This window comes from Notechis scutatus, chromosome 10 (assembly GCF_049901735.1).
Source record: "Notechis scutatus isolate UNSWTSFEM ecotype Mainland chromosome 10, rNotScu1.2, whole genome shotgun sequence".
In the NCBI taxonomy this organism is placed as follows: Eukaryota; Metazoa; Chordata; class Lepidosauria; order Squamata; family Elapidae; genus Notechis; species Notechis scutatus.
In genome coordinates, this window is record NC_142018.1 from 4,157,969 (window position 1) to 4,182,380 (window position 24,412).

General features: G+C 47.0%; 1 protein-coding gene across 1 annotated transcript in view; it reads left to right on the plus strand.

The window, feature by feature from the left end:
* The first annotated feature begins 1,391 nt into the window (after positions 1 to 1,391).
* Positions 1,392 to 24,412, plus strand: part of NEXMIF (neurite extension and migration factor) — a 409,722-nt gene continuing 386,701 nt past the window's right edge. The window contains exon 1 of the mRNA XM_087971974.1: positions 1,392 to 1,584. The gene's annotated coding sequence lies outside the window, so the exon portion shown is untranslated. The remainder of the gene's footprint in view (positions 1,585 to 24,412) is intronic.

Consider the following 24,412-nt stretch of genomic DNA (forward strand, 5'->3'; position numbering starts at 1 on the left):
AAATTCTAACCTGCATAGCTTCCAAGAGGTAAATACCGTCTCTCCTTTTTTCCAGAATTCTTATTCTTCATCTCACGGGTTGGAGAACTCAGATATGGCCCTAAGAATGAGGCACGGATAGCAAAACCGTCTTTGAATTTGCAACATTTTCATTCTATATAATTCCTTTGATATAAATATGGCAAATTCCATATGTAGGTTTTTATTATAGCAACACGTCTCCTGGAATTAGTTGAAATTTACAGGGCAAGAAAGCAACCCCTTACTGAATGATGTATTGGCCCTATTTCTTTTATGAAAGGTTTCTTTTTAGGCGCACCAAAACAGTTTTATTTTCTCTCATCGGAAACTTCTGTTCCATCGCTGTGTGTCGTTGGGTTTTAGGGTGGTTTTTTGGGGAAAAGAAAAGCTGCTGGGTTGTTTTGAAACATTGCAAGGTTCCTCCAAGCAATCCTAAGGGCTCTTCTCCACTCGCCGGCTCTGCGCAGAAAACTCCCTTACTTTGGATGAGAGCAGCGCTCAAGGGCAGCCGGGGACCAGCTTCCCCAACCGGGCGCCCCCCTCCAGGTGTGCGGCGCCTCCTCGGCCTGCAGTCCCAGCCCCGCAGGGAAAGGAGGTTTCCCGAGCGGTGGCAGGAAATCGGCCTCCTCCCAACCCCCCGGCCCAAAGTCCGAGCAAATCTCCCGCTGGGGCCGCTTTGACTTCGGCCTCGAGCTGAGCGAGGAACCGCTGCTTTAACGCCGCCCGTCCCGAGCGGGAGCCGCGGGGCAACTCCGAGGAAGCGGCGGCGGCGGCGGCCGGAGCTGCGGCACGAAGAAGCTCCCGCTCTCCGGGCACCGGCAGCGTCGGCTCGCCCAGCTCTTTGCTCCGGGCGCCGCAGTCCCAGCCAGCCCGGCCCGATGGCGCCCGAGCCGCGCTGCCTTCCGCGCCAGCCGCGGGACCTGGAAGCAGAGCTCGGCTCGGCGCTCAGGGCAGGCGAGCTCACCGGCGCGGAGCTGCCCGGCCGCCTCGCGCCTCCCTCCCCCGCCGCCCGCTTCGGCGCTCGAGGCGGCCCGGCCGGAGACTCCGCGTCCTTCTTGCCTTCCTTCCCAGGGCAGGTGGCAGCGCCGCTCCCCGCGCCGGCCCTGGGGAAACGCCCGCCCGCCAAGCGGAGGGGCGGCGTCGGCAGCGCCGCGGCCCTTCTGGATGGGCGCAGGCAGGCCGGGGCTGGAGGAGGCGGCGGCGCCGCGCGGGAGGAGGAGGAGGAGGGGCGGGGGGGGGTCGGGCGCGCCCCCTCCCTCCCTGCTGCCCGCCCGAGCGGCGCTGCGCGGGGCCGGGGCGGGCGAGCTGCGGCTCCGGCGGCGGCTGCTCCGTCCGCCTCTCCATCCTTGGCCCCTCCCGGCCGTGGAGGCGGAGGCGGCGGCGGCGAAGGAGGCGGAGGCGGAGGCGCGGGGCAGAGGCAGGCGCGTCCACCTGCACGCGCTGGAGCGCAGGGCGCATGGAGGAGCCGCCGCCGCCGCCGCCGCCGCCTGAGGAGCCAGTGCCGCAGTAGCCGCTGCCCTGCCTCGCCGCCCGCAGCCCTGCCCGCACCGGCCGCGCCGCAAGGTAAGCCTCGGGCGGGGAGGGCCGGGCGGGGGCCTTTTGTGCCAGCCGGGGAGGCGGCGGCGGCGGCGGCGTTTTCTCCGGGCGAGCTGCGGCTGCAGCAGAGGCGGGCGGGGAGGCCGGCGGGCGGAGGGGCGATGCGGGCGGCGCAGCCTGGCGGTCCCCGGTCGCTGGCGTCGGCGGCAGGCGAGGCCCGGCGGCTGCCGAGCTTCCGGGCGGTGGGGGGCGCGAGGCGGGCGGGGACCGTTGGCGGCGGCTCAGCCCCGGCTCGCCTCCCTCTCTGGCCGCAGCCGCGGGAGCCGGGGCGGGCGTCGGGGGTCGCGGGCAGCCCAGGCCGGGGGGTCGGGGAGCGAGGCGGGGGCTGCGGGGCGCGCGGGGCTGGAAGTTCCAGCCTTTTCTTTGTAAACCTGCCCAAGGGGGAGGGGAGGGAGCCCCCAGCCGGCCCCTTTGTTGGACGCCCAGCCTCGGCAACCGGCCTTGCCCGCCGGCCTCTCCGGGCGGCCGTCCTTTCGCGCGCGGTCCCCGGGGAGACTGGCCGGGAGCTCAGGCGAGGCGGGCAGGCGGGCTCGCGAGGCGGCGGCGGCGGCGGCCGGGGCTGGGCTGGCCGCTGGGGGGATGCAGCGGGGCCTGGATGCTGCCCTCGCCCGGGCGGCTCCGAAGTTCAATGCGGAAAGCGGCGGGAGGCGGCCCGAGGTCCCCGCCGGTGGCGGAGAAGAGCCCTGGGATGCTGGGATGCGCTTAGTGGCGGAGCCCGGGCCGCTCCCGCCGCCTGCGCGGAGGCATGGAAGGGGCCGGGCTCCGTCCGACTCTGAAGCGGCGTTGCTTGGCCCCGATGCGGCGGGTTTTGTTGTCGGGCGCAGCGATCCCTCCTGGCGGCCTTTTCATTCTTCTTCCTCAGGCCGAGCAGTTGCTCGCTCGCTTTCCTCTCCCTGAAGCCGCGCAGCTCCGAAGGGGGCCGTGAGGGAAGAACTTCGTGAGGGAAGAAGGGAGCAGCCGAGCCCTGATAAAAGCCCCCCCCCATTAACCCCTTCCCGGATCAAGCCGGCTCATCAAGCCAAAGTGGCCGGGGCTTTGAGGCTCAATCCGGGGGAGAGAAGGAGGCAAATGCCCAGCTTGGCGTCTCCTTCACCATCTGCCCAGGAAGCCATTCGAAAATGGGGCTCTTGGCTTTGGGCCTCTTCCCGGCCTTCCCAGCCCCAGAGGCCTCACTCCCCTTGGGCCTGGCAGAGGGGAACCTGTGGCCTGTGGGGAGGTTGACAGGCCACACATTCATTCGGGGAGGGGGCAGCAACAAGTGCAAAGTCGCTTCTGTGACCTCGCCTGTGTCATATGTTTCTCATAAGTATCTGTCTCATGTATTCAAAACTGTGTTTATTCTTATCTTGTAAGCGATGGACAAATCAAATCAATGCTAAAAGTACTACTCATGGGTGGGGGAGAATCTGATGGTGGTGCATTAAAGCAGACTCCGAGAAGGCAGATGGGAGCCTTGGGGAGCCTCGTGCTTTTGCTGGAAATGATGGAGCAAGTCGGCTCCGCGGGAAGGAGCAGAAGGGAGAAATAGCAGAAGACGGGGAAACTGGCAATAATAAACTCAGCCCCGGTTTCAAGCAGGTGTTTTTCTAGCTCTGTCTGGAGATGTGAGAGATTGAACCGGCGGCGGCCTTCTGAAAGTAGGTGGACTTCTTCCAGTCTGGGAGGGAAGCCCTTAGGTTGACTCCTCACTTTCAGCTCTTCCTCCTGAAAGGATTGAGGTGGCCCTTTCCCTCCACCCAGGTTCATCACTGGGGTGGAGCTGCCTTCCGAGCATGGATGCACGTGGCCAGAAGAGCCTCCAAGCCAAGCAGCTTAGATGCGGGGTGCAGAAGTGGGGAGCTACGTTGCAGAGCTCCACTTAGGGCAGGGTCTCTAACCTTGGCAACTTCAAGACTTGTGGACTTCAACTCTGGCTGAGGATCTCCGGGAGTTGAAGGTCCACAAGTCTTGAAGTTGCCAAGATGGGAGGCCCCTGAAGGGTGTTGGGGAAGGGGAAGTCTTCCAGGAAAGTCTTCTTGCCTTCTGTGCCTGGGGAGCTACGTGGATGGAATCTCAAGGCCTGTGTGTGTGCGCGCAGGAGGGACTGGCCGCCTCTTGGCGTTAGTGTTTTTATTGGCCAAAGGACCGGCTGACTTTCCTTCCTGGCATTTGAATCAGGGAGATAGTTGCTGATACCGTTTGAGAAGCGTGGCTGCTCAGTAGCCCTTGGGGGGTGGGGGGAAATGGATGCTAGGAAAGAGATTGTACATAACTATATGTGCCGCATTACATAAGCCTCCCCTTTTATTTAGATCTTGTATTCTGTTGCATCCAAGGAATTGGGAGCAGGAATGTGCGTGAAATATCAGATCAAATTTTTATAAGGCACAACCTTCTCTCTCTCTCTCTCTCTCTCTCTCTCTCTCTCTTCCCTCCTTCCCTCCCTCTCCTCTTTTTGTTTAAAAAGAAGAAGAAAACCCTAATTGATTGATCTGGCCTAATTCAGCAAGCCCAGTCCACCTGATTTTTAAAAGTCATTGGTTGGATGTGCCTGTAGGAATGTCAGTGGCCTCTGGAATATTTGGTTGGCCAAGCCAGGTGCTGCCCTTCTGGGACATCAGAGCTGCCAGAACAATGGAAGGGTAGAGGCTGCCAGTGGAGGGACAGCCAATGGCAAAGCAGGCACAGGGCAGAGTTGTGAACTTCACGAGGCCATTGGTGGAAATTCGAAGGCTTTCAAGCATGAGCCAGCCGTGATTTGATTGTTATGTGCTGTTTGCTGGTTATCACCACTTAGGATGACTCCCGGCAACCTAGTATAGGTCGAGAAGGGTAAGGAGGAGGAAGAGAGATGGAAGGATCTGATGAGTATGTTTACTCTGGAGGAGAAAAACTAAAGTTAGCACTGTTGAACTATTTCCTGAGATCAGTGGCATTGGTGGCCAAACAAAAAACAGGTTGCCCTTCTCTATGTATGTCCAAGGAGAATCATTTTGCAGAGACAGCTCATAGGACGTAGAATAATAGGGTTGGAAGGGACCTTGGAGATCTTCTAGTCCAACCCCCTGCCTATGGCAGGAGATCCTATACCATTCCAGACTTTCTTTGGGCTTAATGGGATATGGATGCATGTGATAATAGCAAGAATAACAGAATAGAATAATAGAGTTGTTTTAATTTGGCTTCTTGTGCCAAGGGGGTAGGGCTTGATGACCTCAGAGTCCCCTCCCCCCCCTAGGATTCTACAAGCGCCTGGCATGCTGCAGGTCCAATCAAAGCAGAGAACATCCCCTTCCCTTACTAAATCTGTTGATGTATAGGGGCACGGCAGGCAGCTCAATCCTCCGTGTTTTTTAAAAAATAAATATTTGTCAAAAGAACAGGCTGCAGCAATTATGCAAACGCATGGGTAAGATTTGGCATGCAACATGCCTGTTAAATCAACCTGTTCAGTGAGTACATCTGCTATGCACCAGTGCTCCGTTCCATCCCTGCAAATGAATAAACTTGGCTTACATGCTTTAATTCCTTCTTAGGGTATCTTGTCCTCCCCAATGCTCGGTCCGGGTTTTGGGAGGACTCCCATGGTGACAAAGCTCTGTGGGCCGATCGGAAGAGGGCAAAGAAGGGCTATGAAAGGGTTTGCTTGGAAATAGGCTTGGGAATTGATGGCGAGAGTCCCACTGGTCCTGTTCTTCATTCTTCCTTTGCAAGGGGACACACAAAGTGGCATCTCTTTATATGCTTGTTTTGGAGACTGTGGCATTCAGGGGACAAGCTGCCCCGGAGTTCAGACTCCGAAGTCCCCCTGCCACCCTCACTGGCCTGGGCCAGCTCTGCCACCTTTTCTCATGCTGTAGAGAGATAATTCTGTCTATTAGTTAAAGCACCACGCTAGAAACCAGGAGATGGGGAGTTCTAGTCCCACTTTAGACATGAAAGCCACTAGGTGACTCTCTCTCTCTCTCTCTCTCCCCCTCTCTCTCTGTGTGTGTGTAAATACAGTACAATCTAATGTATAGTCTCTCTCTCTCTCCTCCCCTCCCCTCTCTCTCTGTATGTGTGTGTGTGTGTGTGTGTGTAAATACAGTACAATCTAATGTATAGTCTCTCTCTCTCTCTCTCTCCCTCTCTCTCTGTGTGTGTGTGTGTGTGTGTGTGTAAATACAGTACAATCTAATGTATAGTCTCTCTCTCTCTCTCCCTCTCCCCCTCCCTCTCTCTCTCTGTATGTGTGTGTGTGTGTGTGTGTGTGTATAAATACAGTACAATCTAATGTATAGTCTCTCTCTCTCTCTCTCCCTCTCCCCCTCCCTCTCTCTCTCTGTATGTGTGTGTGTGTGTGTGTGTATAAATACAGTACAATCTAATGTATAGTCTCTCTCTCTCTCTCTCTCTCTCACACACACACACACACACACACACAGACAGACAGATTTATATGCTAGAAAATGGAAATCTCCTTTTGATTCTTTTCCCAGTGAGAGTTTTCTTCTGCTGTTGCCCTGCCTCACTCAGAAAATTTTGGGCGAGGGTGTGCATGTGTTGTTTGCTAAAGCAATTCTTGAGTTCCCTCTTCCCTCTCCTCCTTTTTATTTCATGCCAGAGGAAAAATTCTGTTAAGAGCTGAAAGGTGGGAGAGCCTCACAATGGCCTTTGATTGGGAACCTCTGAGAGGGAGGGGGAGCAACACCCAGCCAGGGCTACTTCCCTATCCAGAGACCCCGCCTGTTTTTGGCTTCTGTGCAGAATGCCAACCCAATTAGGAGCTACAGGGTTTGCTTTTTAAAAATAATAATAATGGGTAAATTCTGTGCTAGGAATCATTAGGACAGTTAGTTGGTTGGTTGGTTGCTTATTGATTTATTGGTTTTGAAAGCTGCCCATCAATAATAGCCCCCTGGACAATTTACATGCATTTTAAAATACAGTACAATCTAATGTAAATAGTATGGAATAAAAATGCCTCAAAAACAGCACTAAAGTTGAATAATAAACAATAAAAAAATAATGCAGCATAAAGACAACAGCAACAGCATTACCCCCAAAGATTAAGAATTAAAAGTAATGTGATTGAGACGGAGGGAGTTGGAATGTTGCTCCAAAACCGGCTGTTCTGAAATGGCCTCTGGGGAGAAGAAGCATGGAGGTCAGTGCCAGGTGGAAATCTTAGGGCGGGCGTCCTGTGGACGAGGCCCCACTACTGAAAAGGCCCTGCTTCTTTATGCATCTCATGGACTTCTTTGAGGACGAGGGGGGGGAGGGGGCCTGGAAGGGACCAGGGTCTCTGAGGAAGATCTCAGCGTCCACATAAGAAGGCAGTGGGGGAGGTAGAGAATTCAATCCCGGCCTTGAGAAGGAAGGGGGAAAGGTCAAGAAGCAATGGGTGGGAAGCTTGTTCAAGAGAGATGCAACCTGCAACTAGGAGGAATTTCCTGACAGAACAATTAATAGCTTGCCTCCCAGAGTTGTGTTGTGGGTACTCCACCCAGTGATGGAGGTCTTCAAGAAAAGATTGGGCCATCATTTGTCCCAGTTGGTATAAGTTCTCCTGTCCAAGGATTAGAAGACCTCCATGGTATGATTCAATGAAAGAGTTACTCAGTTTCATTGTACACATGTTGTGCATTGACAATAAACGTTTGATTGATTGATTCATCCCTGGGACAGTGGAAAACCTGGGAAAGAGACTTGAACCAGACTAAGAAACCAATGCCACATAGATCAGGGCTACTTTTATTGGGACAGAAAAGGGCTCCTCTGAGATATTTTCTTAGGCTATTTTCTTGGCTCAACCAACTCGGGCTGTTGGGACTTGTCTTGGTAGCATCTACAGCCTTCCTTCAAGGCCATTCCTTTGTCCTCTGCAGAAGAGCCCTTCCTTGAAGTATTTGGACTGGCTTTCAAGTTTCTGTTACAATCCTCTACAACAGGGATCTCCATCCTTGGCCACTTTAAGACTTGTGGACTTCAACTCCCAGAATTCTGGGAGTTCAAGTCTGCAAGTCTTAAAGTGGCCAAGGTTGGAGACCCTGCTCTACAATAAAGGGCATTGCTAAGATCCATGCAAGCATCTCTGCTTCTTCACCTGGCCTTAAGAGCTGAAGGAAGAATTTCCCAAGTTTATCCTTATCCAGGGAGGATCATAAGCTGCAATATATGTTCATGCTGATAGGAAGCAGTCTGAGCTATTGAGGGTACATGGGTCTCCAGGGAGCCCAGAAGGAACTATGGACCCAATCTCTGACCTTGGGCCAGTACAATCTCTTCCAGAATAGGGAAACTCCAACTAAGAGCAGAGGAACTGCCCATATTTGCCATTTGTAGCTCAACAGGATTGAGTTTCTGTTGAAGTCTAGTAGACTTCATTCAGGCATTGGTTCGCATCATCAACGGTCATGCCTGTCTAAGTCCAAAAGAGCTAGATGTGGGCTTCATCTTCACAGTGGTGATACTTCAGCCAGTGCTTCCTGAGTAACACCTCCCAATGGTGTTGGGTACATGGGCAGTCAGCCTGATAAGCACAGGGGATGAAGCTTGGAGCATCATTGGGTCAGGACAGTAAAAACGAGGCATTTTTGGGGGGATTTGGTCCCCTCAGTAGAAGCAGAGCTCACTTCCCAGCCATAGTTTCTCAAAGGATGCTATGACTGATGGCATCAAAAAACCACTAAAAAGTGCAAGAAAATCGGTGGGGCTGTCTCTGTTTCGGCAGGGTGAGCAAGATCGTTTTTGTTCTAACATCTGACCTGGAAATAGATCTAGAACAGGGGTGTCCAACCTTGGCCACTTTAAGACTTGTGGACTTCAACTCCCAGAATTCCTCAGCCAGCTTTGCTGGCTGAGGAATTCTGGGAGTTGAAGTCCACAAGTCTTAAAGTGGCCAAGGTTGGACACCCCTGATCTAGAACCTTTATTTCCTCTCCAAGTGAAGCACCTTGCCCAGCAGGGGAATGTTAGCAGTTGGCTTGATGGTGGTTTTCATCACCTTGGAGCAGCTTCTGTCTCTTTATGATCATCCCCGTCTCCGCTTTTAAATTAATAACTTCCTGAAACCCAAGAATGATGTTGAATTTTAATTGGAAAATAAACCTGCTGGTGTAATAATTTGTTTTATCTTTATTTTTTGGAATACTGTGTGCAGCTATGGTCAGCTCACCTCGAGGTGGACGTTTTAGACAGGAAGAGGTGAAGAAAGGGTGACCTGAGTAATGGAGGAACTTAGTGGGATCCATCAAAAGGGCTTTTTAGGTTCAGTGAAAGTGGGCAGGCATAGAGACCTGTAAAACCATGCATGACCTAGAGAAATGTGGAGAGAGATTTTTCACCATGTGGATCATGCTGGCTGTGGAATTAAGGGAGTTGAAGTCCACCCATCTTAAAAGTGAAAAACACTGATCCAGAATTTAAGGCCACCCATTCAAAGTTGAATAACCCCAGGAAGGGAAAACTGTTTTACTCAAGTGTGAATTAACCAAGAGCTTTGTTGGCATCACAAGCAGTGATGTTTACTAATTTCAATGGCTTTCAGAAACAAAGTATCATCTTCATACATTGCTAAAGAAAACCTGTATTCATAGTCATCTTGTATATGATTGCTTAACTACCAGAAATCAGTCAGTTATAAATACACATTTATAAATACATGGATAAATACTTGAAAATAAAATCTGAGCTAAGAGCAGACATTTCTTTCATTAAATTATACTTGTCTTTCTATCTAATGGATACGCAAGGCAGAATTAAAATACATCTTTTACACACACACACACACACTATGCAAACACTGTACATGTGTGCGTGTGTCTGTTTGTGTACACCATAGTTAGGCCTTTGCTTACCCCTAGTAGAACCTGCCCATCAAGGTTGTAAGTCATGATGTGAAATGGAATGGTCATGGGACTGATCCGATTTTATGACCTTCTTTGTGGCTGTTTCTAAGCGAACACAGTGATTGTAAAGCAGCCACTGTGGACATGGCAGTTGTTAAGAAAACCAATGATGGGCACAGTCTTGCCAAAAACTGGGAGTAAATGCCGGTTTTTGGCAACACCATCAAAAAGTGCATCACATTCTGTATTGTGTCCCATTTGACCATTGCTCAAAGTTTGCTCCCATAACCAGGGGGGGCAGCCATTGCAACTTCGGGTTCGGTTCATAAGTGGCCCCCAGCTCTGTTGTAAGTCAGGGACTACCAGTGTGTGTGTGTGTGTGTGTGTGTGTATGCATGGATGTGTATATATGCATGGATGCATGTATACGCATGTATAGTGTGTGTGTGTGTGTGGTGTACATACATAATGTGTGTGTATAATATATGTGTGTGTGTATGTGCACATTTTATGTATGTATGTATGTATGTATGTATGTATGTATGTATGTATGTATGTATGTAAACTATGATTAAGAAGAGGCCTGTATGATAGAATTCTTTGTCAAGTTCCAGTCTGGGATTTCTTTGTCATTCTGTCGCTCCTTCTCGGAGTACCTGCATCTAAGGAAGCAATTTGTTCCTCTGGATAACTATCCGAGATAGAAGTTGGCCCTTCATAAAGAGAGATTGTGTATAAGACTTGTAATCTTCAGTGCTCTCCTGGCCTTCTTTGGGGGTTGGGGGATTGTTTTGGGAGAGTGGATGGATGGGTGTGAATGATCCCAAATCAGTTGGTGCTGCAAAAGCAGATATTTTTGTGTGTGTGTGGCAGAAAAGCCAGATGCAGCCCAGCATATTTGAAGAGGTTTTTCCGTGTTTGGCTTCGAGCTTCAGGTGAGAGCGAATGAAACCCCTTGAAATCTGGGCTTCTGATGCAGTCAGAACACAGAGGCTGATTTGTTATTGTTGTTTACAGCCCCTTTCTGGTTTTTTTGACAATCTTGCCAAAGGGAGAGCTAGGAAACACTTCAATCCATCAGGCCCCCCCTTTCATCTGAACCCAGAGAGACCATGGAGGTGTTGCCAGATGCTTCAGCGGGGTGGGGGGTGGGTTCCATCCACAATGCAGTCAGATTTTCAAAAGGTGGTCATCAGTTCCTATTTATTTGGAGAGAGAAATCGGGGTAGGTGTGACAGTAGAAGCTTTGTCTCTGCCCCTAAAGATTAACAAAAGTTCTACTCTGTTGCTGCCTGCCAAGGATCATAAATTTATTCTCTTTAAATATCCATTTGAGCAAAAGCAACTATCGGTTTTGAGTTTTTTGTGTTGCTAGCGAAAAGAATCTCTTTGGATATTGATTGCCGGAGGACTCTGCCAGGCAAAGTACCAGCAAGTACCTACACCCGTAGCATGTCCTACCCTTTTCTCCTTGAATCCATCCTTGTAGAGAGTTAAGGAAGATGACCATGGTAGAAACATGCAGCAACTTCCTAGGCAAGAGGACTTGAAATATTTTTAGGACCCGAGCAACAAGATAACATCTGGAAGTGACTTGGACAGAGAGAAGCAACCTTAGAACTAAGGAGAAATTTCCCGACAGGACAATCACCCAGTGGAACTGCTTTGCCTCCAGAAGTTGTAGTGCTCCATCACTGGAGGTTTTCAAGAAGAGACTGGACAGCCACTTGTCTGGATTGGAATAGGATCTTATGCTTGTGCAGGGGGTTGGACTAGGAGACCTCTAGGGTCCTTTTCAACTGTGTTATTTTGTTCTGTTCACTGAAATAGGAGGAGGAGGAGATAAAGCACAATCAAACTTGTGAGATGATATCAATAAAGGTCAATATCTATGGTGATTTTCAATCATCCAAGTCATGGTTGTCCCAAAGGGGTTCCCCCCCCCAAAAGGCAACTGGACATTCTTGGTGCCTTCTTTGAAAATGTTCACTTCTCATTCAGGAAGCTTCTTCCAAGAACTAACAGTTGAGTTGCCTTTTGAGGAAAAGAAAATCTCCTTTGGAACATCAATAAAGGTAGTTTTAACCTTCCTGCGATTTCCTGGTCTGGTCTAGTTACTTGTGCTGATAGTCTTCTTGCATCCCTTGTTTATGGTGAGCCAGGACTACATCTTTGTCAAAGAGTTGATGAGTAAAGACTTGTTGGATGGAGAGGAGGGCAACAATATGTTAATATCATGCTACTAACTAGGGCATACAAAACATTTGCTAGATCAATACTCGAATACAGCTCATCAGTCTGGAACCCACATTACGTATCTGGTATTAACACAGTTGAGAAAGTCCAGAAATATTTCACAAGAAGAGTTCTCTACTCCTCTACTCATTGCAGAATACCTTATGCCACCAGACTTGAAATTCTAGACCTAGAAAACCTTGAATTACGCCGTCTTCGGTCTGATATAACTATGGTATATAAAATCATAAGTTGCAATGTCCTACCTGTCAATGAATACTTCAGCTTCAACCATAACAATACAAGAGCACACAATAGATACAAACTCAAGGTTAACCGCACCAAACTTGATTGCAGGAAATACGACTTCAGCAACAGAGTAGTCAATGCCTGGAATATTCTACCTGACTCTGTGGTTTCTTCCCCAAACCCCAAAAACTTTAACCTTAGACTGTCTACTATTCATCTCACCCCTTTCCTAAGAGGTCTGTAGGGGGCGTGCATAAGCACCCCAACGTGCCTACCGTCCCTGTCCTATTTCTTTTATTTTTTCTTATATGTATTCATTTCATTTATTCATAACTATGTATATACTTATCCTTATTATCTTGTAAGCGATTGACAAATCAAATCAAATCAATCAATCAATCAATCAATCAATCAATAAATATGCCAATTACAGGGACTTGAAGGTACATTGTGTGAGGGCAGGCTGTAGGAACTGGAGGTGTTCAGTCTGGAGAAGGGAAGACTTAAGAGAGAGACAGACAAAAAAGAAACCACAAGGAAGATGGTGAATACAGGAACTCCACAGAAAGTAGGACCATAAGTAACAGCCGCAGCTACCTAGCTTTCATTGATAAATATAAGGAAAAATTTATTGATAGCAATTTCTGTACAACACTGGAGCAATGAATGGTTTCATTCATTTGCTTGTACATTGCAGAACAGATTAACAGATTAAGAGAGTTGGAAGGGACCTTGTAGGTCATCTAGTCCAACCCCCCCCAAGCAGGAAAACCCTACACCATTTGTGACAGATGGCAGTCCAGTCTCTTGAAAGCTTCCAGTGATGAAGCTCCCACATCTGAAGGCAACTTCAGTTCCACTGATTGATTGTTCTCACTGTCAGAAAATTTCTAGGTTGAATCTCACCTTGATCAGTTTCCATCCATTATTCCTTGTCTGGCCTTCGAGTGCCTTGGAAAATAGCTTGACCCTTTCCTCTCTGTGGCAGCCCCTCAGATATTGGAACACTGCTCTCCTGTCTCCCCTGGTCCTTCTCTTCCCTAGACTAGCCAGGCCCAGTTCCTGCAACTGTTCATCGTATGTTTTAGTCTCCAGTCCCCTCATCATCCTGGTTGCTCTTCTCTGCATTTTTTCTAGAGTCTCAACATCTTTTTTATAGCGTGGTGACCAAAACTGGATGTAGTACTCTAGATGTGGTCTTACTAAGGCTTTATAGAGAGGTATTAATACCTCACTTTATCTTGATTGTTGGTTAATGCAATTTAGGATTGCATTGGCTTTTCTGGCTGCTGCCGCATACTGTTGACTCATATTTAGCTGGTTGTCCAAGATCCCTCTCACAGTTACTGCTATTAAACCTGGTTTCACTCAGTCTATATATGTACTTTTGGTTTTCTTGCCTAAGTGTAAGACTTTAGTTTTCTCTGCATTGAATTTCATTTTGTTAGATAGGTCCCAGTGTTCCAGTCTGTCAAGATCCATCTGGATTTTGAGCCTATCTTCTAGGGTGCTGGCTATTCCAGTGTTGATGATGTTACCTAGTTTGGGTAATGAAACATCTGCAAGAAAACAAGCACTCTTAGATAGAACCAAGGACCCCTCATGTCAACTCTGAGCTATAAATATTCTCCTTTATTAATACTTAATGTTAGTTGGTACAAGGCCTGTTTTCTCAACCAGTAAACCTTCAGATTTATGGGGACTATGGCAACAGAATTGTCTTCTCTCTATAGTATTGATGCAATAGCCTTTGAAAAAAATTCCTAGCTTCATGCCTTAGTTGTCTCCTCCCTAACCGTAGCGTATGCTCAGAATTGCTCAGCACCCCTGTAGGAGTCTCATTGATCTTCCAGAATAGTCCTTAGCCTTGTCTTCCCACTGTTTCCATGCACTTATGTTCTAACACACCCAGAAAGTCACCCGTATTGTAATATCCTTTCTTCTCTCACTGTCACATCAAGTAGCAGCATCCTCATTGACCTTACCTGACCTTGAAAAAGCTATTCAGGGTCACACCGGATCAATCCTGGAATGGGACTCCACCAGGAAATCCTAAAGCCATAAGGTTGATTGGGAAATTAAAAATTCCCTGATATGTTCTTCCCAAAAGGGAAGGGGTTATTTTTTAGGCAAGAAGATGTGCGTTGTCTATCTCTTGGAAGTTTTGAAGAAGAGGCTCGACAGCATCTTTTTAAAGATGAATAGGTTTTTCTACCCTACTTCAAAGGGTAAATGATCTTTCCAACTCAACATTTTTAAGATTCTTTGAAAAAATAAACTTCTCTGGAAGAAGGCAGCGACAATAACCCTTCTGTGCTGTTGCCAACAAAACTGCATGGATGTGTTCATAACATCTCCTGAAAATAATCTTGATTTAAGGGCGCCTCTATCTTTTACCTGCTCCATCCTAAGCTACCCAATGCAGATGCAAACTACTGCTGTGTATGTTTCATGCTCACAGAACACTCAAACTATACTTGCACTAAATGTAAACTAATTGGATTACTAGAAGAGACAAGGCTAGTCATTCTGGGACTCAACCAAAAAGATGAGGAACTCCTAGTAAAAGCAGAAGTTTGTATCCAAACTGAACACAGAAAGAACAAATAACTACCAAGAATAATGAACAGACAGAGGTAAACCTCAGAGGTCAAAAAAAATTGCTGTCCAATCTAGTCTACAGCAGATCTAAATGAGGGAGAGAAGGGGAGGCCATCAAATTTGCAAATGACACCAAATTGGGAGGAATTGCTAATAGGATAGATGATAGATAGGTAGATAGATAGATAGATAGATAGATAGATAGATAGATAGATAGATAGATAGATAGACAGACAGACAGACAGACAGACAGACTCAGGATTCAGAAGGATCTTGAGCATTGGGCCCTGTCCAAAGAGGTGCAGGTCAGTGGTTAGAAATGTAAGGCCATGCATTTAAAACCAAAGGCACAGGTACAGAAGAGGCATACCTGGCTCAACAGTAGTAACTGAGAGGGATCTAGGAGTCATAGTGGACAACCACATAAGTATGAGCCTATTGGGTCCTTCTACCTGGAAGTCTCTATTTTTTTTTGTCTTGGGACTGTGACTCCTGTGCTGATGGGAGATAGTTGGGAGTTGTATGTTCCTTAGTTTGAAGAGTGTAGGGATAGGAAATACTTTTCTGTATTCCTTTTTCTTTGTGGAGCCTTTTGCCAGTTCGGGTTCCCTTCCCCTTCCCTTTTTTCTGCAGTAGTAGAGCTCAGTGGGTGTTTTTGTCCAGAGGCAGCAAGCTAGATTCCTGCAGGGAATCTGAGTGCCAGTTTTATTCTGTTTCACCTTTTTTGCCACATTAGGAAAAACACCTAGAAGAGTAATGTCTATCTAAATGTGAAGTTTCTGCTTAAGCTTTTTCATGAGGGTAAAATAAATCATAGTTAAGCTCACGTTTCGTGCACTGAAGTGTTCATATGAGCACATCCAGAAGCATTTAGGGAGACAATTGCTTTATAAAACTGTGCCATAGAAAATATTAGCATGAGATCTTTGATTTTCGCAAATGCCTTTTATGAAACCCCAATTTATTTTAGCTACAGTAAGCCTTAGATTGTATGGAAATTCTGAGTATTACACGTGACCTGCGTTCAGTCAGGTAGGTTTCTGTCCCTCCTCTCCCATTGATTTCCAGAGGTTTAAACTTCCATAGGAGGGGCTTGGTAAAACAAAGGCATTCACTCATTTACCGGTTTGGGCAGAAATTCCCAGGTCGGCATTCTGGAGAGATGTTATCTGACACGTTACAATCTCTCGGAGTAATCGAAGGATCAACATTTTGCAGTTAGCCTGAGGTCAAACCTACACAAACCTACACAAGAGATGAAGGGATATTTATAGCTAGGAAGGAGCAAACATGGGCAGTCAGTGCTTAAGAGGGGCAGTAACCAGGTCCTGGTCAAAGTAAAATTCGATTTGTATTCACATAAAAATAAACCTAAATCAGTTAATGCCATTGATAAGAGTTCCTCCCCAAAGGTTGAATGAATCTTTCATTTAGTTCAGAGGTCTCCAAACTTGGCAACTATAAGCCTTGTGGACATCAACTCCCAGGATTCTAGCTGGCTGGAGAATTCTGGGAGTTGAAGTCCACAAGTCTGAAAGTTGCCAAGTTTGAGGAGCCCTGATTTAATTATATGTCATTCCATTTTTTTAAAGGGAGGGGGGAATTTTGGGAGAGACTTTGGAGGGTGCATCTAAGGCTTTTGGGGGGCCCTGAGTGGCCCTTCCTATTTTAGCCTTGCTCAGTCCCAAGTTGTAAAGGATATACAGCCAGTTTTTTATGTGCCGAGCGTTTCCTTCATGCATGCCCAGCTGCACTAGACTTTATTGTGCCTTTGGAAAAACCCTTGTTCACTCATGCGCTGCCTGCGTGGGAAGATCATGAGAGGTGCTGACATTGCTCATTCGACCGTCTTTTGGAGCCGGCCAGGAAACATGTTCTTGGCTACTCTTTCCAACCAAGTTAGAGCTATTTATTTGCCGCGCTGGAACACAACCGCATGGAACATGGTGGCAAATTTTAAAGAAGGGGAAAAAAAAAGATTTTTTTCCCCCTCCTCATCCTTCGACACGTTTCTGGACAAATCCTTGCAAATACCTCCTGCCGACTACAATCCTTGGAAAATTCAACAGAAATTGGGGTCACGTCGTTTTACAAGGAGAGGATGGGGCTTTGATGGAAAAGAAAGGAGAGACTTAACGAGAACCTTAATTATGGCATTTAAAAAAAAAACAGTGGCATTAGTATCCAGTAACAGTAGCATAGCCTAGAGAAAGAATATTACATCTTCAGAAGTCTCCTTTTTTTTTCCTTTCTGGAGCTTAATATCTAAAGCTCCCACAGCAAATGTCTTTAGATGTGCGACCAACAAGGGGAAAAATCCCTGTGTGTTTCACAAATTGAGAAGGGTCATCGCTGGCTGCCTCATTAGCAGTGAGGTCCCACTGATGTCTCCTGAGGTTACATTCATACACAGCCAGGTAAGCAGCTGTAACATCGGAGCAGAAATCACCCAAATTGCTTACCTTTTCGTTCAGCCTATCGTCTTAGCTCTGAAGTTGAGGCCGGCTTCTTCTTCGCAGGTGCAAGGGATCCTTTAGGTAGGACAGTGTTTGTCAACCTCAACAACTTTTAAGAGATTCCCTGGCCAGCTTGCAATCCCTGGATAAAAGTTATTTGTGCAGCCTACCTCACAGGGTTGTTGTGGAGCGTCATGGGAGAAGGAGCCTCTCTTTGAGTTACCTGAAGCTTCTGAAGGAAAGGCAGGATGAGAGATGCAAATAACAGAACAATTGCTTTCCCACGCAGTCCAATCATTATTATTCTGCAACAAATTACTGTGAAATGGCTTCACAATCTTGCCTTGTGTGAGCCCGTCCAAAGACAAAAACAAGGGTGTGTGTGTTGGCTTATGGGCAGCAAATTATACCCAGAGGTTGCTGTGGGTCATGTGAAGGTGCTGCTGGACACCTGTAAAACCCTAAATGGCTCAAGGTCCGGTGTTCTGCAGGGCTGAATACCTCCCATTGTCTCTGTTTATCTCACCAAATGTAGCAGAAGGAGGGAGGTTCTGGATCCCTCCTCCTCCTCCTCCTCCTCCTCCTCCTCCTCCTCCTCCTCCTCCTCCTTCTTCTTCTCCCCCCTCCTCCTCCTCCTCCCCCCTCCTTCTTCTCCTTCTCCTCCCCCCTCCTTCTCCTGCCATATCCCTCATTGGACGTTGGCGATCATGTTGGTGATCCTATTTTTATCAACAGCCGCACAAAAAAGCGCTGTTGAGTTTTGTCCAAACCTTACATTTTGAAGCCATGATGCTCTTCTTCTGCCTGGACTTCGTTTGCCTTCAATCTTTCCTTGGAGGGTTGAGTAGAGTATGCCGTATTTTTCCTGGTGTCGCATCCCATGTCTGAAATATTCCAACTTTCACTTTTTTATGGTTTTGATGATTTCCCTTGGCTTTCCCCGGCAGCTTTCCCTTCCACTGAACAATGTCATCTTCTTGGACCCCTAAGTTGTGCCTTCTCACACTTGCCCTATGCAATAGACTCCCTCCAGAGATTGGGACAGGGCTGACCCTGGTAGCCTTTTCTAAGACCTACCTGTTCTCCCAGGTGCTTGGGTGGTATGGCTAGGGGAGATTCTTGCTTATCCTTGTTTTTAATCCTTATTAAGCCAACAGAGACACATACGTCAGGGGCCCCAACCCTACCAAGGCCTACCAGGCTGGAGCAGGTTGGGAACTGGGCCACTGAAGCAGCGAGTGAGCACATTCACACGTGCAGTTCCATTTCCATGAGTAATAGACACTCATGCTCATGTGCAGCTCCAGTTCCGTTAACAGTGGGCCCTCAGGTGCAAGGCTCTATTTGCACGAGCAGCGGGCACTCACACAAATGGAGCTGCACGCACACACACTTGCCATTCCTAACAGTACCATCCTTTCTCCCCCCCTCCTGCTGGGCCCCCAAGCTGGAAAGGTTGGGGACTGTTGACATATACGACCCAGACTTAACATGCAGTTTTCTAATGTTTGATTTCTAAAATAAAAATTCTTCGCTTTGGTTTGTAAAACATTGCAGAGCTAGGTGGCAGCAGCTGGTTGATGTTAGCTGAAGCTAAGAAGGGGTGGGCCTGGTTAGGGATCAGATGGGTGACCACCAGGTGACACCAGGGCTGGGTCTTGGGAGTGGGGCTGTTTGTGTGAACTGATGTTCTGGATGAAAGCAGCGGTAAGCCATTAAAATTTTGTTGTGAAGAAAACAATCGTGTTGGGTCCATGAAGTCAACGGGAGATGAACTCAACGTTGTCCTCATTAGACAATCCAGAAGAAGTTATTTGAAATCCTGCTGTGGGCTCGGGATCAGGAAAGATGGCAAGGTAACAGCTGTGGCTGATGCCTCTTCACTTCATGCTTGTGGCCTTCCCTCTGCAGAATCTCCTGCTTGGGCAGCCAGTTGGATTAGAAGACCTCCAAATTCCCCCCCCCAACTCTGCTCTTCTGTATTTCCCAATACTTCTAACTTAAACAAGATTCATTCATGGCGCTTAGCCATGGTTTGCTTAATTGTCTTTTGGATAAAGTATGACTAGTTGAGATTGCACGGCATGGTAAAATATAAATCACAGTTTATAAACCCAGTGATTGGGATTAGCTTGAGCTAAAATTCCGGCAGGCACCATTATATAGCTTAGTGCAATGTGTGAACCAGGCGAGCAGCAACAGCCTCGGGTTTGGGTTGCTGCCCAAAGACTCATTGGAGTGAGGAAGTTTGGAGAGATCCCGGTTCTCCCGCGCCAGATTCTTCCAATCCAAGGGGGAGGGAGGAAACGGTGGCTGTGCGGGTGGCAGAGGATTCGTTACCCTGCAATATTGAATCTCGGTGGCCGTTTGTACACCTGAAACATCAAATGCTTTTAACTCTGTGCCGGAAATGAAAAACCGCTCAGTCAAGCATGAAAAGATGGACTAGAACTCATTAGCTGAAAAAGGGTATCTGTTGGTCACGTGGCCAGAGAAGCCTTTGTGCCTTTTCGTGGAAGGGGATCTGAGGAAGGGATGCAGGCTCGAAGGGTGGGACCCCCTCCCTCCCTCCTCAAGGGATATGGGTGTGTTTGTATAGCTTGTTTCCAACAAGGTCAAACATATTAAGAATTAAGGTGTTTAAAAATATCTTTTCAAATGTTCCTCTGGTTTTATCTTCTTTTCCTTTTGCTTGCTTTTCTCCTCTGCTCCTAAAGCATCCGAAGAAATATCCCCACTTGACTAAATTGCAGCTGTTACTGAGGGACAGATTTCCAAACTCAAAAAGAAAAGAACCTGCAGTTATTTTGGATCCCACAGATGTCTTCATTTTAAATTGAAAGGAGGATTATTTTTAATGTTTAAACTTAATTGGACCTGAGCTTCTGCTGTTTCATTTACTGCAATATTGTTCTAATAGCCAGATTTTTTATGGTGCAATTAGCAATTGCATTCTTTGGAAACTATGGCTGTTCCTCCTCGGCCTCCGCCATTGTCCTGCTCCTGCAGTTGTGCACTCCTTCTTCAGCTATGGAAAAAACACACACAAACTGACAACAATGTGTTCTGCACAATATAGTCACCTGGTTGTATGGATTTGAAAAATCGAAATGGTTAGACCCATCCTTGATTCCAGCTGTTTCCAGGGTCCGTGGTGCTTTGTGGCGACCTGCATTAAGAAGGTGTGGTGTTTGTATGGTGAGTTGTGAGGTTGTTACAAGACTAGAGTCATCCTTGAGGAAAGACAAATGGGGCCAAGTGGTAGTATCAATCGAATACAGCTAGTCCTTGGCTTACAACAGTTCATTTAGTGACCGTTCAAAATTATAATGGCCCCTGAGAAAAGTGATTTATGACCATTTTTCACACTTAAAGCCATTGCCGCATCCCCATGGTCACATGATCAAACTTTGGATGCTTGGCAACTGACTCATATTTATGACGGTTGCAGTGTCTTGGGATCAAGTGATCCCTGTCAGGACCCACCCCCATTCAAATCCTAAGTCTCTAGCCATATCTCCCAGAGTAAATAAAATGGATTTATTAGAAGTGACCATGTTGGTATTGGCTGGATGCAGCCGATACTAAAATACATTATTCATTTTCCCTTTGAACCCGGTCTCCCCCCGCCCCGGATGTGTATTCTTCAATGGGACACAGCCATAGCCAAGAGTCATCAATTTATTCCACGGAACCTATACACAAGAATCTGATCTACTAACCATCAAAGCAAAATGGCACCATGCTCTCCAGTAATTGCGCTCCGACAGCTTTGGACTGCCAGGGTGATTATCTAGGCACTTAAGGAGTGCACTGTTTTCCCCCACTCCCTTTTTCTGGCAGCTGAACAGACCAAAGGAGTCTCTTTTTAATTGACAATCCCCTTTTGCAACCTTCTTACAAGCAAAGTCAATGTGGGAGCCAGATTCACTTAACAGCCATGTTAGTAACGTAATAACCACATTGATTCACTTAACAACTGTGATAAGAAAGGTCGTAAAATTCACTTAATAAATGTTTCACTTAGCACCAAGAATTTGAGGCTCAATTGTGGTCGTAAGTTGAGGAAGATCTGTAATATGATTTACATCTTCACTGCGGTCATGATTCTGAACAATTGTGGGTGACAATCTGTAAAGTTGTATGCTGTGTAGGAGGTGGCCAGGATGAGCCGGAGGGCGGGGTCAAATGCATCATCAGCCTGGAATCTCTACACCCCCAAAAGAGACATAAGACAAGCTCCACTTGGAGTCCATTAACTCTAATCCAGTGCCATTTTGCTTTGACCATTAGTAGATATCAGACTCTTGTGTAATAGGTTCCGTGGAATAAACTCACAGTGCTTTTGAACTCTTATCCTGGCTCCTGTTTCTTGCACCTGACATGCCCAGGTATGAAAGTCTTTTGTTCTTGTGTAACTCTTCCCGAGGCAGGAATGTTTAAATGGAAGGAGTTCTCCAACCTGAGTTTTCTCTTGTATTTCATAGAAGCCAGCTTTGCAGATCAGAATTAGTCCTTGTTACAAGGGGGGGGGGCCCCCGGCCCGGGGCCGGGCCGGCCGGTGGGCCCCCCAGTGTGGGGGGGCTGTGTGGGATCAGAAAGGGGGGGGGGGGGGGGGGGCTTTTTTCATCAAACAGCGTGCCGGTACGCGCGTGCCGGTGCGGGGCGCGCTAAGGTGGGCCTGGTTTACAATCCTTTTTGTGGGAAGAAAAACCATACTCCAGATTAGCTACTAATGGTCACAGGAACAGGAAAACAAAACAACCAGGATGTATACCCAACTAGAGATATTGAGTGCCCAGGATGTTATTCAAAGCCACATCAACTGCACCAAGTTCCATACTTTTGATTGATTGGTTATGTGCCATTAGGTCTATGGAGATCATCCAGGTCATAGTTGTCCCAAAGAGGCTTTTTTCAGAAGATGCTTTGTTTTCCTTGAAGATGTGAATTGAAGAAGCTTCTTGGATGAGAAGCAAAATGTCTTCAAGGAAAAACAAAGCCCAGTTGCCTTCTGAAAAAAAGCATCTATGTGTCTACCAGATTTTCTGCATGATAATCTGCCTTTGAGCTGGTCCTTCAGGTTTTCCACCAGTGCATTCATCACAGCAACTGGTCCATTAAACCCGGTTGCTGGTCAGCCTCCTCTTCTTCCTTCCACTTTCCCAACATTAGAACTTTCTCCAAAGTTCCAAAACACCAGAAAACGGGCCTTGCAGAAGTTCGGGAAGGTTGGACATGGGCCCGTTTCTGGCTTCCAGAGAGCCTCCGGAGCGCAGGGAGGGCAACCTCCCCCCCGCTGTGGTGCAGGAGGCTGACTAGGCCACACCCACCATGGCCACGCCCACCCAGCAACTGGGCAGAGAACCCTTTGCTAAACCTTTTAAAGCCCACCCCTTTCTAGGCTCTCCCGTTTGAGCAGGGGATTGGACTAGAACAGAGGTCTCCAACCTTGGCAACTTTAAGACTTGTGGACTTCAACTCCCAGAATTCTCCAGCCAGCAGAGCTGGCTGGAGAATTCTGGGAGTTGAAGTCCACAAGTCTTAAAGTTGCCAAGGTTGGAGACCTCTGGACAGAAGACCTCCAAGGTCCCTTCCAATTCCATTCTGATTGATTGTTCTAGCATAATAGGCACAAAATATGGTGATTTGAGCCTGGTCATTTGTGCCTCAAGTAGACTACTTGGTTGGTTTGCCTGATGATCCATTGGCTTGTTTTCTTTGAGGAACTCTTCTCCCATACCAGAGTTCAAGAAGTGTAGATTCGCTAGCTGTATTTTATATTACAGAACAAGAGTCTTCAAACTTGGCAAGTTTAAGACTTGTGGACTTCAACTCCTCGAATTCCTGAGCTAACATGACTGGAGGAAGAATTCTGGGAGTGGAAGTCCACAAGTCTTAAAGCTGTCAAGTTTGAAGACCCCTGTTATAGAACCTCAACCTATGTTAGTTTATGCTTTATTATAGTGAAGCCATAATCATGTAATTCACTAAGCCATGGCTGAGATAGGCTAGCATTTGCATGAACACACAGCTGTGGAGTGATTTTCAATATAGGAACTGTTAACTCTAGTGGTAATTTATTGTCCATCCCCTGAGCTGATAGGTTAGGCTTAATAAAAGCCAAATTAAGTATTCACGATTGTTTTCTTTCATTCAGCAAATTCTTGGTTCTGTACATGGAAAAGGATTTAAATGGCTAATGCTTGGCATGTCTCCTTTGGCACAATTAGAAAAAAAACATGGGTGAAGAGATTCTGTCATGCAAATTTTCCGGTACTGGATTCATGAAAAAGCTGCTCTTGTATAGTAACATCTGTAATAAAAACAAAAATCAAAAAACAAAATGAAACAAGGAAAGGCAGCCTGCAGCCCTTTACCTGGGGAGCCAAGGAAATATGCTAAGTTTTTATGTGTTATTAACTCAAGACCGCCGGTGGCGTATTTATGGTTTTAATTGTATTTATTTAGCCCATATGGTTGGCTAACCAAATATTATTGATTGCTTGATTCCATTTGTTTCAGGCCTCTCATAACAATATTAAAAGAATTCCACGCAGGGGAAGGAAAATGCTTCTGGACCCGCTAGCAATTTTTCCCTTCACGTCCCTTGTAAAATATTTAAATCTTGAAGTAACCTGGTAGTTCAAAAGAATTAAACATTAACTTGGCATTTATTTATATTAACTATATCCTGTCTTTCTATCCATGGGCACTCAGAATTTATGATGAAGACATTTTAACTTTGATGATGAAAAGCACTGAGTTCTCTCATTTTACTCGTTAGGTTTATTCTCCTGCACTTATTTTGGACTTGTAATGCTCCTACCTTCTAATTTTCCCTCCACAACAACCCAGCAAGGTGGATTGGAGTAAGAGAGAATTATTGGTTCTGTGCCTAAGGGGGGATTAGAACTCAGCATCTCCTGCCCTTTAATCCAGAATGTAAACTATTGAACCAAACCGACTCGCTTAATTCATTTTTTTTTTTTGTCTTTGGTTTCTGAAAGTGATACAAAATAATTCTGAACAATAATAAACACTAAATGGAGCTGAATAATACTTTGTTTCAGGTAACTCAGATTGACTCTTCACTACAGTTAGTCCTCAATTTGTAACTACAACTGAGTCCAAAATTTCTGTCGCTAAGTGAGACATTTGTTAACTGAGTTTTGTCCCTTTTTACGACCTTTCTTGCCACAGTTATTAAGTGAATCATTGCAGTTGATAAGTTAGTAATACAGTTGTTAAGTGAATCCGGCTTCCCCATTGACTTTGCTTGTCGGAAGGTCAGATAACAGATAATCAGAGTCGGAAGGGACCTTGTAGGTCATCTAGTCCAACCTCCTGTCCAAGCAGGAGACCCTACACCATTTCTGACAGATGGGAGTCCAATCTCTTCTTGAAAGCCCCCAGTGATGAAGCTCCCACAACTTTTGAGGG